Below are 14,155 nucleotides of genomic sequence, written 5' to 3'. Positions count from 1 at the left end.
CATCTTCTGTTGTATATTATTTTCGACCACGAAGCGCTTTGTCGATTGGCACGGCTGACCGGGCGTCGCCTTCAAAACCGATCGCACAATGAAACAAACATTCCAGTCGTATTTCTTCTGTCACGCGTGTACCCCCAAAAAATTTTAATTTCCTTTTTGTTCTTTTTTTCGAAAGCATTAGCTTTTTTTATGGAGCGAACCGACGTCATCAGGTTTTGAAGACGCGCCAAACGGCCCCTTCCCCTGTCCAACTGTCGTCTGTAGCAGAAATTTGATGGATAGGCTCCCCATTGGCTGGCGCCCGGAACCAAAGAATGAGGCTCCCATTGGCTTTCGTGCGGCGTAGTTCCACAAGAACGTCACAAGAGAAGCCCTCTCCATGGCGGTGCATGCGCCGCCATGGAGAGGGCTTCTCTTGTGACTTTTTTTTTGCCATTACCGGCGGCTGGGCCTCGGCGTGCGCTGCAGCGCACGCCGCGGCCCAGTCGCCGGTAATGGCCGATTCACACGACGGACTGATCCGCGGACGGATTGATCACGTGACGACATGTCCGCGGTTCGTCCGTCTCCCAAGCGCATCCACACGAGGCAGACGACGAACTAGCCACCGCTCGTGAGTACTTGCTAAGAATTCAAAGTAATATGACATGTTTTGCCCATCTCCCAATTAAGCAACTCGTGAGCAAGAGAAGTAGGTAGTTCGATAAGTAGAGGTTGATTTCGATATTAAAAGTCATTTCTCGGCTCTATCCAAGAAGAACGCTTCGGAGAGGTCATCCTAAAACAGCTAAAGGAAGGCAAGATGGATTTACAAGGTTGTGAATCCCTTTTCTACGACTATGCTTCTGTGATCGCTGGACAGCAAAATAGTGACAAGAAAGAAAAAAAAAAGGGTAGCTAAAAATGAGAAAGTTTGTCAGTGTTTGTAAATCGTGAAAATCACTCGCTCACCATTGTGGGAGTGAAGGCTGCAAATGAAAACATAATGGTAGTTACGTTTTTTTCGAATCACTTAAGCACTTTACGTATTAATTTTTTGTTTTTTCGTTTCCGTACACGCAATGGCGGGGAAAAATATCTAAAAGACGCAGTCAGAAAAAGGTGGAGTGCTGGTAGGGGCGGATTGATGGGTCAAGTATGGAGAGAAAAGGGGGGGGGGGGTGAAACAAGATTTTACGTTATGAGCAAATTTAACGCAACAGTCGGATGCGACGTCACCGACGATTTTATTGCTATTTTACCACGAACAAGGTATCATTGAATAAAAAAACAAATTTATCTCTTTTGTGTTAAAAAAAAAATTAGACGTCGCAGTTGGAGGGGGAGTGAAAGGGACCGACAACCGCTTTCGCGACTCAGTGTAGGCACGGAAGCCGTGTAACCTGTAAGCCAGCACCTGAAAAGGTACCAGTGCTACCTCATGTTTTTCAGAGAATGATAATTAATTAAAATATAACCTGCGAAGCCACAAGTGACGCGGGACTTGTTGAGCCGGGTGCTGATGTTTCCGATTTTTGTCGACTTTTTGGACAAGGTATTTATTCGCATAGATCGAGTTCAAAAACGGCTGCAGGATCCAAAAAATAGCTACCACGGTTCTGGCTTTGACGAAAGCGCTCTTATGGTATGTTTATAAATTTATAATGAAAGAGAAGCGCTGGTAGCAAATCAATGGATGAAGGGCTTCATCCCTGCGAAGAGCGAGACATCCAACCTGAAAATCGTCCGAAAGGATACAATGTATAAAAAATTATCAAAGTGTTTTTTTGCGGTTTATGAAACTGTTATTCATGCCCATTTTGTTTTTACTTTTTCGGGGCTTAATGTTTAATCAAAGCTAGTTGCGCCACTCCCGCCATGGAGTTAGGAAGCATCTGGAGACGACATGACGCCACCGCAGGTAAAATCGAGGTAGACTTCCGGCTTGGAGGGACACACCCACAACGATGACAAAAAACCATTCAAAACAGAAAGACGCTATTGGACGAATTTAGGCACTTCTGGGGGTTTCATTTAAAGAGGCAGTGAGCAGACGTCAAGGAGGTGGGAATAAGAGGAGGCGCCATACCGGCTCCAACCAACCAAACGAGAACATTCCAACTGAAGCCGGAAGTTGAGGTCGCGCTCGATGGGAACACCCCCAGGAGTGTTGGTTTTAAATGTGATTTTTGGTTTTTCTTGCTGACATCATGGCGCCAATATGATCAACTACGTGAGCCAGGAAGTTCGATTGGTTCGACACTTACCGCCTATAGCGGGTTCTGTGAAATGCTGCATTCTGCGAACACTCGATTTATTGACGCTGTCTCTTGTAGTTTTGAAGGCTGCTGTAGCGCTTTTTGGACCCAGCATTGTTTTTATTCAACTATAGACATTTCCTTTACCTGTTACGACATATCAATATTAGAAGCACACGATAAAACAGTGGCGTCACCATGCGGTTCCCAACACAAGCATTTCGCAAAGACACCGCCGCGTGTAGCAGCAGAACTTTAATTTTTGATCAGTGTCATTGCGCCTAACCACAACACTATACAAATCGTTCAGGGCATAATGGACATTTTGACTTCCAATATCAAATAGCACATAGGTTCCGTGATTTAGGTAAATACAGACAAACCCCGCAAATAAACCCGCGAATCCGTTTTCGCAAAATCTGGGAAAATAAAATAAAATGAACGGATTGGAGCTGTCCTTCAATAAGAAAAACCCAAACTGCACGGTTAGAAATCTTTATCTACAAGTTTATTTTTTGTCGGCCCAGAATACGATTTCCATTGAACTGCCCGCGATTCTGCGTCTTCGGGACACCACCCATTGTTTCGTCTTCTTATTTCAATAGTACCGGAACGTTTTTCTGTTATTTAGGTCACACACGTGTTCTCCCGAGTCTTGAGAATCGCACGCCCATATCCCGTTTTATTCAACATAAACCTGCCAAGAATCGGAGTTTTGTCCAACACCGAAAAGGAAAAACGAGAAACACCGAATTGAGGGCCAAAAATAAACCCCGAGAAAACACCCCCGGATCCGAATAAAGATTAAGTCCGAAAACAGAGAACCCTAACGTAACGTAGCCCGCGAAACGAAACTTCCGGTGCGTTTGCGCGACCCTGTTGTGCTGGAGGTTTTATGGAACAATGTTATCAGGACTATCAGTTGACAAGCTTCATGTAAGATTTATGTTCGAACACGGCCCTTCTCTTTTGTCTGCAGCAGGTTTGGGGGAAGGGGGGGGGAGGGGGCGGGGGGCGGGGGGGGTTAGCGTTCCCAGCGCCACCAGTGGTAATGTCCATTCGGACGACGAAGAAAAATTGTTATCGTACCACGCTGTTTATGCGCATTGCATAAGCATTATGTTTACCATAAAGGCCACAATAGAATCACTTTCGACCGCAGGCAATGTGCGTCCAGCGTTCCATCGTTGTTAGTTTGTGTCGGTCTACAGGGCTGGCAGGCAGCGTAGCGAGCGCCACCGAGCAGACGCGCCACGAAAAGGCTCCAGGCGTCCTAGAAAGTTTATCAACTAACTTTGATTTTGTAACGTTGGTCTGGACGCTATAAATAGGCCCTAGGCTTGCTTGAGTGATCCATGAACCTCGGGGACAAAACCAGGTAGCCAGATGTGTTTTTTAAAAAAATAACACCAGAGTTACCGGTGAGGATGCGGGTGAGGAGAGACCGCACGAACACAGATGCGACAATGCGCCGCTGTGTTGAACTCATGCGGCACAAAGCCACCTTTACGTAGCCTTCATTCAGTAGCACTTGCCAATGAGACCTATAAGAAAAGGCCTGCACATTACGTTATCGTTATTGAATCTCCAAACCGCCAAAGCGAAAGACACGCTGCAATTCGGCGAGAGCACGCGGTAAAGCGCACCCGGGTGAGCTTGTGAGAAGTGCTTGCAATGTCGTGGACCTGTGCTAACAATTAATGTCATTTTCGTTTTGCAGATGTGCTTCCGAAACAAGTGTATAAGGCATTGTAACCCATTCAAGAAAAGTCCACCGTCCAAATCGCTTGCAGCAGCAGAAACACAAATACCGAACCCATGACAACAGCATATAAGACAATAATTAGGGTGGAGCATGTATCCTTATACCACTGCAGCAGGAGGCTGCACTCCATTCACCACTAAGGTGACAGTATACGCTCACGCCAGACCATCAGCCGCCTCCTTTTCGTCACCACATTTAGCCCCCGTTTATAATTTTGTATAAAAATAAAGCATTTAATTGTTTTTGAGTTTTGGCTTCTCTCTATCATTCTGCTCAGAACGTTTTTTTTTTTCTGGATTAGTGGCATTTGGGCAAAAACAGAAAAAGTAATGCTTATGCAATTCTGAAAGTTATTTTGCACCACTTGCAAGAGCCTCTACACCACGTACTCTGCACAGACGGGGGAACGACGGACTGATGGACGAATGGATACAGCTGGATAAATTGAATCGGGTGGCGGCTTGCACCACCTATGCTGTACTTTCAGTTTGAAAACACCTTGTTTCTAGACTCACGTTAACGTTTGTGGAAGTTGGTATTTCATGGTTCAACAATTAAAAACGGTGCAAAGACATGGAATACAACGAGATTGTAGACGAACAACAGTACTGACTTACAACTGAAGTTTATTCGTGCTTTCATCGAGGAAAAATAATAATAATAATGGTGTATATTATCCGTCAAAACGTGTGACGAAAAGAGACCGAGGAAAAATGCTGCGACATGTGTCTTAACGGAATCCCGGACAAAAGCTCACCGGACAAAAGCTCACCGGACAGAAGCTCACCGGACAAAAGCTCACCGGACAAAAGCTCACCCATTTTTTCACCGACCCGGACAAAAGCTCACCCATATTTTCACAGACCCGGACAAAAGCTCACCACGAGAAAATTTCATGTTGGTCTTCACACGAGTGCGGACAACTTAGGTGCATGCGTGCGACACAAAAAGGCAACGATAAATTTAATCTGACAGACGCATGGTTTGTTGATTTTAGTAGAAACAAGTTTATTTATCGATTGGTTAGAAGCGAACGCAGTCCCCCACTAGCTCCAGCAGTCTTGGTAGATCTCGATGTACATGCAAGCCCTCGCAAATATTTCTAAGACGATCCTGCAGGTGCAGAGTAATTTTTCGCACCCGCTTTACGGCGGGCTCACCTCTCCGGGCTTTTGTCAATGCCGTGGCAAAGAGCGCCTGATTTTGCTGTAGGCATTCAATCAGCCTCAAGACGCTTGGATGAGCGTGGCCGACGAGCTTCTGGAACCCGGTACTCTATCTTTCGCAGGTGTCGCTCATCCGGTCTTTATCTTGAAGAGTGGTGTCGTACATATTCCACCGTACCGGGGGAAACTCCGGTCGCCGTCGGCGCAGAGTCAGGCGAAGAGAAGAATTCGCTCTGGGGGCCGCCGCAGATGGAACAGAAGCATAACGGAAGCGGCCGTTGAAATACGTGCGATCAAAATAGTCCAGCAGGTAGCGATGTCAACGGTAGACTTTTCCCTGGTGGTTAGTTCTTGTGGAACAAGCTGTGGTGGAAGGAACCCGAGCCTATCTAAAATCCCGCGCAATTTTTTAAAAATTCCTCATCCGTCTTGTACTTTTCCAAAAGGCCGAACTCCCGTTCTTTCAAAGTATTTTTTAAAAAAAATTCGCAACTCAATGGTGGATGAGGTACAAGTTCTCCTAAAAATGGTCCAATGTCGATTGCGTCCGCACTTTATTTCAGCCCGTGTTTCGCCCGGGTAGGAAAAAAAAAAAGAGAAATCGAGGTGAGCTTTTGCCCGGGTCTGTCAAAAAACGGGTGAGCTTTTGTCCGGTGAGCTTTTGTCCGGTGAGCTTTTGTCCGGTGAGCTTTTGTCCGGTTACCGCCTTAACGAGTCCTGCCCCCCCCCCCCCCCCCCCCCCCGCCCCTTTACAATTCGAGCAGTGTCAAAAGGACAAACAAATTAATAATTGAACATCAATATGAGGTCAGCAATGAAACTGCGTACTGAGACTATATAAAAAGTTATAAACATTAAAAAATAAAACTACTGCAACGCAAAACGGAGAAAAAACAAGCAAAAGAAAAAGCTAAAAGAGGACGCCACGTGCTCTTTCAACCACTGTCACGCATTCCTCTAGTGCATCTAAAAAGCAGTATTCCTTTTCACCACTTCTTGCATCCGGACAAAATGTCACTACTTTAGAAATTCACCTGAACAAAGGTTCAATGGAAGAAACGTTGTAGCTTATTACCGATTTTAATATTAGGATAAATGTTTTGTTTCTGTGGATCGAAAAGTCCGATCAAAAATATCTTGAGTTTTCACCTTTCTTTGGTAGTTTGTAAAAACATAAGTGGAAAGCGAAATCAGTGGTTGACTTCAAGGGGGTCACCTTAAGAGCGGAAACAACGACACCTGCGCGGTTTTCCCTTAAAATTAGTCAGCTCATAAACAAGAAACCGTAATTATATTGACCGGTACTATATGTTCAACTTCCGCAATCCACGAGCATAATGCAAATTTTATTCTGGGGACTTGGCAAAGGCAACGGGACAAGCTCAGCGGCGCACGAAAATAGCGGTGCATCAAAAGGGCTGTTACCGAAACGACCAAGTACGGAAAAGACCAGCGGCCGAAGCGACCGCCATAACTATCACTAATCAACCATTCAAGAAAATAAATAATTTCTAAATTCTATTCAAGGTTCATTTCATATCCATTGGATCTTTCGTCTCGCTGGATATTCAGACTCGTTGGACATTCCATCTGGTTAGGCATTTAGGCTCGTTGGACATTTTGTATCGATTGGATCTTTTGTTTCGTTAGACGTTGAGGCTTCATAGACATTCCGTCTCGATTGAATCTTTTGTCTCGTTGTACAATCCGTCACGCCTGTCACGTGACCAGTTATATATTCAGGCTCGTTGGACGTTCAATCTCGTTGGGCATTCAAGTAATAAGCGCTTACCCGGATCCTTGGTTGCGTGGCCCAGACGTCGCGCTTCTCCCCCTAAAAGATTAGCCCTTTACTCAAAATTCGTACAAAACCGGCTTTTGTCTCCTTCCGACTCGCTGATTTTCTGATGTGACTACCGCCGTCGCCATTTGCAAAGCTACGGTGAAGTGATTATCGCTTTAGCCACAAGTGTTTCCTCCCCTGCTCGGTACGTCCTGCTTGAGTTTCGCAATGCCTCCCAAACTCATATCCAAAACAAATAATAGCGACGGGAGCTCAGATGGTCCCGGCATGCAGGCTGAGCCACCCCAGAAGGTGGCCGTTCTGTGTGACGCCTTCACGTATCGTCTCGCCATGCCGCATGCACCTAAGCAACAGCTGCGTCCACAGCTGCTGCTGTCCGTCTGCAGCGGCTACAACTACGCCGAATCAGTCGTTGACGTTCTAGGTTCACCCTACGTCTACAAAGGCGCCTCCAGGTGCCTCGGCATCCCACGTAGTCAACGTTAGGCTTCTATCAGAGTGTGTGCGCGTAATGCGCTGCAAAAATCTGCTTGAATCTTATGGCAGGTGCTGGAGAATAGCGAGGAAAGTAATTCGTGTCTCTATAGCTTGTGACGTCTACGTGCCGAGTCTAGTAGAATGAAACGCATGTATCGAATGTAACGTGTTAATGTTAAAGTCACGGAATTAATGGAATTGAATTGAATATACTTTATTCAGACAACCCTGACCAGGGCCCGTCCCCTTGTACAGTCCAGCAGCAAAATGTACAGAAGAAAACGAATCAAAACAATTATATAATTGCACAAGGACACAATGATATATACAAATTGTGGTATAACAAAACAGAAACACATAAAATACCAACACAGATTATGTTGGACCTAGAAGAAAACTTTTTATGGTGTTTCCAAATGTGTGTATTGTATTAGAGCTATTAATCGTGGACAGTATTTCAGGGTGGTTATTTAATAATTGTGCCACCTGATTAAGTATTTTTTACTACCATAACTGGTGCGTATTCTCGACTGTAGGTAGTGGGTATGACGGAAGGTGTATGTGGATGCCCTGTTGGTGTAATCCTCTGGCACAAACTCAGGGTAGAGTTGAATTTTGTGGAACATGTATATTGCCAATTTCTGAGTGAGTGATTGTCCTACTGTAAGAAGGGAGTGTTTGATGAAATATGGCGGGGGTGTTCACGATATAAGACATCGGCGATTGAGCGCACTGCTCTTTTATGCAAACAAGTAACTGAGATACACAGGTCTTTGAGCATGTACCCCATGCTAAAATGCAATAACTTAAACGAGAATTAACAAGAGTATAATAGAGCTGGCGCTTTAAACAAACCGGAAGAATATATTTTAGCCTACTTACAATTCCCACTGCTCGTGATATGTCGGGTCGAATCCAATCAATATGGTGAGACCAATTTAAATTTCCTTGAAAAAATACTCCTAAAAACTTGTGGGTTTTACGTAACCGATTTCAGTGTTCTTAAATCGAAGGCTTAGATTTCGACTAATATTTCTATTTCTTGCTCTAAATATCATATATTTCGTTTTTTCAACGTTTAATTCTAATTCATTGCACGCCAACCACGTACTTAACTCTATCATCCAGTTGTTCGCTAATGTTTCCAGCCGATCTATGTTCGTACCCGAAGAAAATACATTTGTGTCATCTGCATAAAGTACAATATCAGGAGTATGTGATATGTTAACAATATCATTAATGTACATTAGAAATAGAAGTAGTTCGAGGATTGATCCTTGGGGAACATGTACATTACTGGTTTCTGATTTTTCGCAGTCGAGTGGTGTATTGGACACGTTCTGATAAATAACTTTGAATGAGTTGTAGGGCAAGACCTCTTATACCATAATTATAAAGCTTTTTTAGAAATATTTCATGCTTGATCAAATCAAAGGCTTTTTTGAAATTTAAAAATACCCCTAATGTATAAAGCTTGATTTCAAAATTAGTTAAAAATTTATTCTTAATATTCAGTAAACCTTCTTCAGTAGATTTCCCTTTCTGAAGACCATATTGCTGTTTTACAAGGAGATTAAGTCTGCTAAAATGATCCGTCAGTCTGGAATATATTATCGTCTCTATTACTTTTGAGAATATTGATAATTCGGATATGGGGCTGTAGTTGTTTAAAGTGTTAATTGGTCCACCTTTGTGTATCATTGATACTCGGGCGATCTTTAGTTTCGGACGAAATACCCCTGTGCCTAATATTTTATCACAGATTGCAGAGCAAGGAAGACTAATTATATTAGCAATTGCTTTTATAGGTTTAACTTTTAATTCATCATCGCCACATGCGCCGCTGTTTTTTAATGAATTTATAACGTTAAAAACTTCGGTCTCCGTGGTTGGTGATAAAAATATAGATTCTGGTGGCGGTCGACAAATAAAATTCAAAGATTTTTTCGTGGAATGACGATGACGTTGGATCGCCTGAATGTAAAAAAATGGGCATTAAACAAATTTGCAAGTGTTTCACTTGAATAATCAACGAAACATAAATCAATCAAAGAAACATAAGTATGCAGTGGAACACATTTACTTGCGAATGTAGCATGCTGCGTTGTTGTGCCTCTGTTATCAGCTTTCAGATGATACATAGGTGACATTCAAACACAAGCACGAAGCCTAAGACCGCTCTCGTTCCCTGGGACAAGCGAGCGATCTCTACATCTTTCCTTTTTAGCCCACCATGACTGGGCGGACACCAGGAATGAAGATCGTGTACGCGTGTGGCTACATACAACTACAACGTAAAGTAGTAATCATCAACATCCTCATTTACTAAACCTTGAAGGCCCTTACGGACGTTACACAAGTTGGGGATTCATGCTGGAGGACAAAGGAATAGAGAAAGTAAACACTAAAATACTTTTAGGAAAAACTAGCTAAGCTGCAAAAATACACAAATACAACATTTCTGCAAACAAGAATCGAATTTACTATTAGTGAAACCGCAAATGTCTGGTTAGTTGGGATATAGTTGTGTTAGGATTTTTCTGGGTCATGCAACTGTTACGCACGTTATTCCAGTATTTTATTCTTAATGGAAAGGTGGAGTAAAGATACAAGACCGATGAAGCGAAAGTCGGATGGACTTTACAGACGCTATCAATGCGAGCAAATATGCGAGTGGGTGGGAATAACAATGAAGTTCATCATGGTTATCGTAGTAAATAACATAAAAAAGAGGCTGGCGCAATAATATTATTTTAGGCGAGAGCATATTGTCCTAAATGACAGACGGAGACGGAAGAACACGGAATGAACTAAATATTTCATGGGGGTGAACTTGTGCTAGAAACCAAAATTCAGGGAGCCATTCCACTCTGTGCAGGTGGATGACAAGCGGAGTTGTTTAGCACACGACACAGACGTTACATCGAATTTTTAACGAAGGTAAGAACACATCTATTGTCTTGATCGGTAGTCATCGTGACGAAAGGTTCGCACACACGCGTGCTACCAGCCGCCGCCCCTGACATTCTCGTTTCCGTTCCCGCCTTTGCTCTTCGTAGGCGCGTTGCTCTTCGGGAGCCCGGAATATACGCGGCCTCCCCACTACGACGAAAGAAGTGAAATTGAAAATGGAGAACGACAACCGAAGCTTCAAGGAGAATGCAGGGAATGGTGATCCACGCGCCGCACGCGCACGCCTTCCCCGTATAAACGATTCGAAGTAAATAACCAAAATAAAGCGTTGACGAACACGCGTGCAAGATGCCATTTGTTTTAGCCTTTTGCTATAGAACACTTACTGCTGCAGACGCCGGCACGTGCGACGCGTTGGTGCGGTGAGAGCCTAGAGTTTTTGGTCACGCACACGAAAAATCCAAGGAACCCTAGCCATCACTGTTCGCCATTGTAGTAGGCTGGATCGCGGAGTGCGGCCTTGGCAGCTGGTGCCGAGTGTCGCCACCGGCGGCCATTGATTGACACCAGACAATGCATGGGACTCTATGGGAAGTACGAGAAAAAGTGCCGTTTCCCCCGTTTCTAAGCTGTTGTCGGCACTGACACTTTTTGGCTGCTTTTCGATAAGCCCATCGAATAGCTTGCGTACAAACATTAAAACTGACAGCCCTCGCAGTTTTTTTAAATAAATATTTTGTGGTCGAAAGTGACTCCGCTATAGTGGAGCTCAATGAGGCGAGAGTTACTTAGAGTTACCGCGGAGTCGGTGGCGGTTTCGTTGAGTCGGGTTTAGCAGACGACAAGCTCGAGGGTTTTGCTGCGCGGAATTCGCTCACTCCCGGAAAGCCGCTGTCGAGATGAAACTTTTGTCATTCACCAACTTCTGGGCTTCCCCGAGGACGCTCTCATTGACGGCAAGTTCCTTTGTTCGCTTCACTACGAGAGCAAGCTTGTCAGGTCAGCCGTAGGTGCTCCGGTACGTTTAATTTTTTTAATCGGCGTTAAAACGTTTGAAAATTATCGATTTGATTTCCAAACACTCGACATAAAGATCGCAGCACACAATAAAATACTCGCCTCCAAGCACAGCGTACTTGCTTCAATATTCTTACTTATGTGCGTTTCTCCCATAGACTTGCATGTATGGCCTGGTGTCAAGCAATGGCCGCCGGTGGCGACACCGACAGGCTCCCGATCCGCGATCCAGCCTACTACAATAGAGATCAGTGCTAGCCATACACAGCTTCGCTGTAAAAGATCACACGTCAAGAAAGTAGAAGTGAGCGTCGACGGTCGCAGCAGCAGGTCACGGTACGTCGACGTAACAGCTGGCTATCGCGAGAGAGAATCAGTGAATGAATCGGAAATACGGCGCTCGGCTCTGTATCTACTATGCTCGTCATAGTGAACCACCTCGGGTCGTTGTCGGCGTAGTGATGCTGTTCGCATTCCGTCGGGCACGTCCTCGACGTTGAGCTCCCCGAAGCGTCGAAGTACCTTGTACGGTTGGAAGTACCGTTTCAACAGTTTTGCGATGAGGCCGTGGCGACGAATTGGTGTCCACATGGTGGTTATTTTCCGACCATGTACCAGCTGTAAAAACTTAAATCCAGTGGTCTTTTAAACTGCCATGTTTCAGGCAAACGTGAGGTAAGTTCTTCACCGAGGCCTCGTCCCAAGTCATGTGCTTCATGTCGACGTACATCGTCTATCATGACAGAAATGATCCCTGGAAAAGGGGAACAAGAGGGACAAAAAACAAACACAAATCTCCAAACACAGCTAGGTGACTGTTGCGCGACCGAAAAAATCCGCCTGGTCCGGGTATCGAACCCGGGACCTCTCCATTACAGGTGGAGCGCTCTACCAACTGAGCTAACCAGGGGTTAGACGTCAGTAGAGCAAACGGGTTTAATCAGCTGCCACCAGTCTAACACCAACAAGGGTGAAGCTTGCAATTTAAGGTTATGATCATAATGCAACTAATGCAAAAGTTCGCTTGCACCTTTGCCTCGGACTGTATGAGTACTTCGGTGGCACCGTGCTTGAGGATGTTGCCTTCTTCCACAGCGGTTCCCGACGAGAGTGCTTTTGTCTCGAAGTACCTTGTGAGATAATCGGTCGCGACGGCGAACGGTCCAAGCAAGTCCATTCCGATCTGCTGAAACGGTGTTGTCGGGAAAGTGAAGGGCTGTAGAAGGCCTGCCGGCTGCGTCGGAGGTTTCTTGCGTTGTTGGCATTCGCGGCACGATCAAATGTAGAGGTGGACAGTCTTTGGGAGCTTGGGCAAGTAGTATTTTTCTCGAATCCGCGCAAGTGTTCTGCTCTAGCCCAGGTGCCCCACCGTCGGATCATAATGGCACGCTTGGAAGACTCGCAGGGAAAACCAACAGCCACGGCGAGTTGGTGCCGCCGATGTTTTCTTCGTATAGTACACTTTCTCGAACAGCGAAGGTTGTCAGGGATCTTGCGAATACACGTGGAACTGCACACCCTCGTCTCTCCAGATGCTCGATGAGTGCACGCAGATCAGGATCGTCTCGTTGAAATGCTGCCATGTTGTTCACGGTCAATGCGCCGACAAAAACGTCGTTGTCATCGCTGTTGTCGGTGCGCTCAGCCGCCAACTCGACTGGTGCCCTCGACAAGCAATCGGCGTCGCTGTGCCTGCGGCCGTATACATGTAGAGCACACTCACGTCGAATTATTCAAGTCGAAGACTCCACCGTGCTAGGCGTCCTGAGGGATCCTTCAGGTTTCTGAGCCAACAAAGCGAGTGATTGTTTGTGACCAATTGAAACGGGCTTTCCCACAGGTACGGGCGGAATTTCGTGATGGCCCAGACGACTGCACGAAATTCCTTCTCGGTCGTCGAGTAATTTTGTCCCTCGTTTGACAACGTACGACTAGCGTAGGCGATAACGCACTCTATACCCTCTTGTCGTTCAACCAGTACTGCGCAAAGTCCTGTATTGCTGGCCTCCGCGTTAACTTCTATTTTACTAGTGCGAAAGCATTAACTGTCGCATGCAGCGAAGCCGGCGTTGTCTGCAGCGGTCTGAAGCAGAAAAACGGCATCTAAATTCCCACTGGCTGCGACGCGTCATGTAGCTCGATAGCAACGGCCTCATCATTCCCAAGGGGCCAACTGAACTGCTGGTGGTGCAGCGGAAAAGGGGGGGGGGGGGGGGGGGGGACGCGGGTATGCGCTGGTCTGATGATAGGCCTGGCGTTAGCCTATCGTTACTCTTTGAAGCCCAACGCCGTCAACCGGCACCCGCGACTAGGGCGATGATGATGGTGAGAGGACACGTGATTTTAGCAGGCGCCGCGCCGACGTACGCACTCCTGGCACCGTGCCGAGCTTCGCACTCCCGCCGCTTTCTTACCCAGCGGCGCAGCAATCACCAACGAGCCAGGGCGGTCTGCGCGGCGCACCGCCGCACTTCCTGCCGGCGCTGCGGCCGCTTCTGCCCCTCTCGGCGCCAAGAATGCTTTTGCATTCACAACTCATAAGTGCTTAGGTGTCCTCGGAACGTTTTGGCTGATTGGTCGAAGTGGCCGAGAATTGATGGCGACTGGAGTGGTCGCTTTCGCTCGTTGAACGCCTGTTATTCTTCTCCGCCCCATTTGAAGTTCACGGCGTCTTTCGTGAGGTGTGTACGTGAGCGGCGCAGAAAGCTTGGCGAAATCCCGAACGAACCGCATGTAGTACGAGCAAAGCCTTGCAAATCTTCGGACGGCCTTCTTG

Source organism: Ixodes scapularis, unplaced genomic scaffold (genome assembly GCF_016920785.2).
Source record: "Ixodes scapularis isolate PalLabHiFi unplaced genomic scaffold, ASM1692078v2 PGA_scaffold2__306_contigs__length_199485367, whole genome shotgun sequence".
Taxonomy (NCBI): domain Eukaryota; kingdom Metazoa; phylum Arthropoda; class Arachnida; order Ixodida; family Ixodidae; genus Ixodes; species Ixodes scapularis.
Note: the sequence above shows the minus strand (reverse complement) of the source record.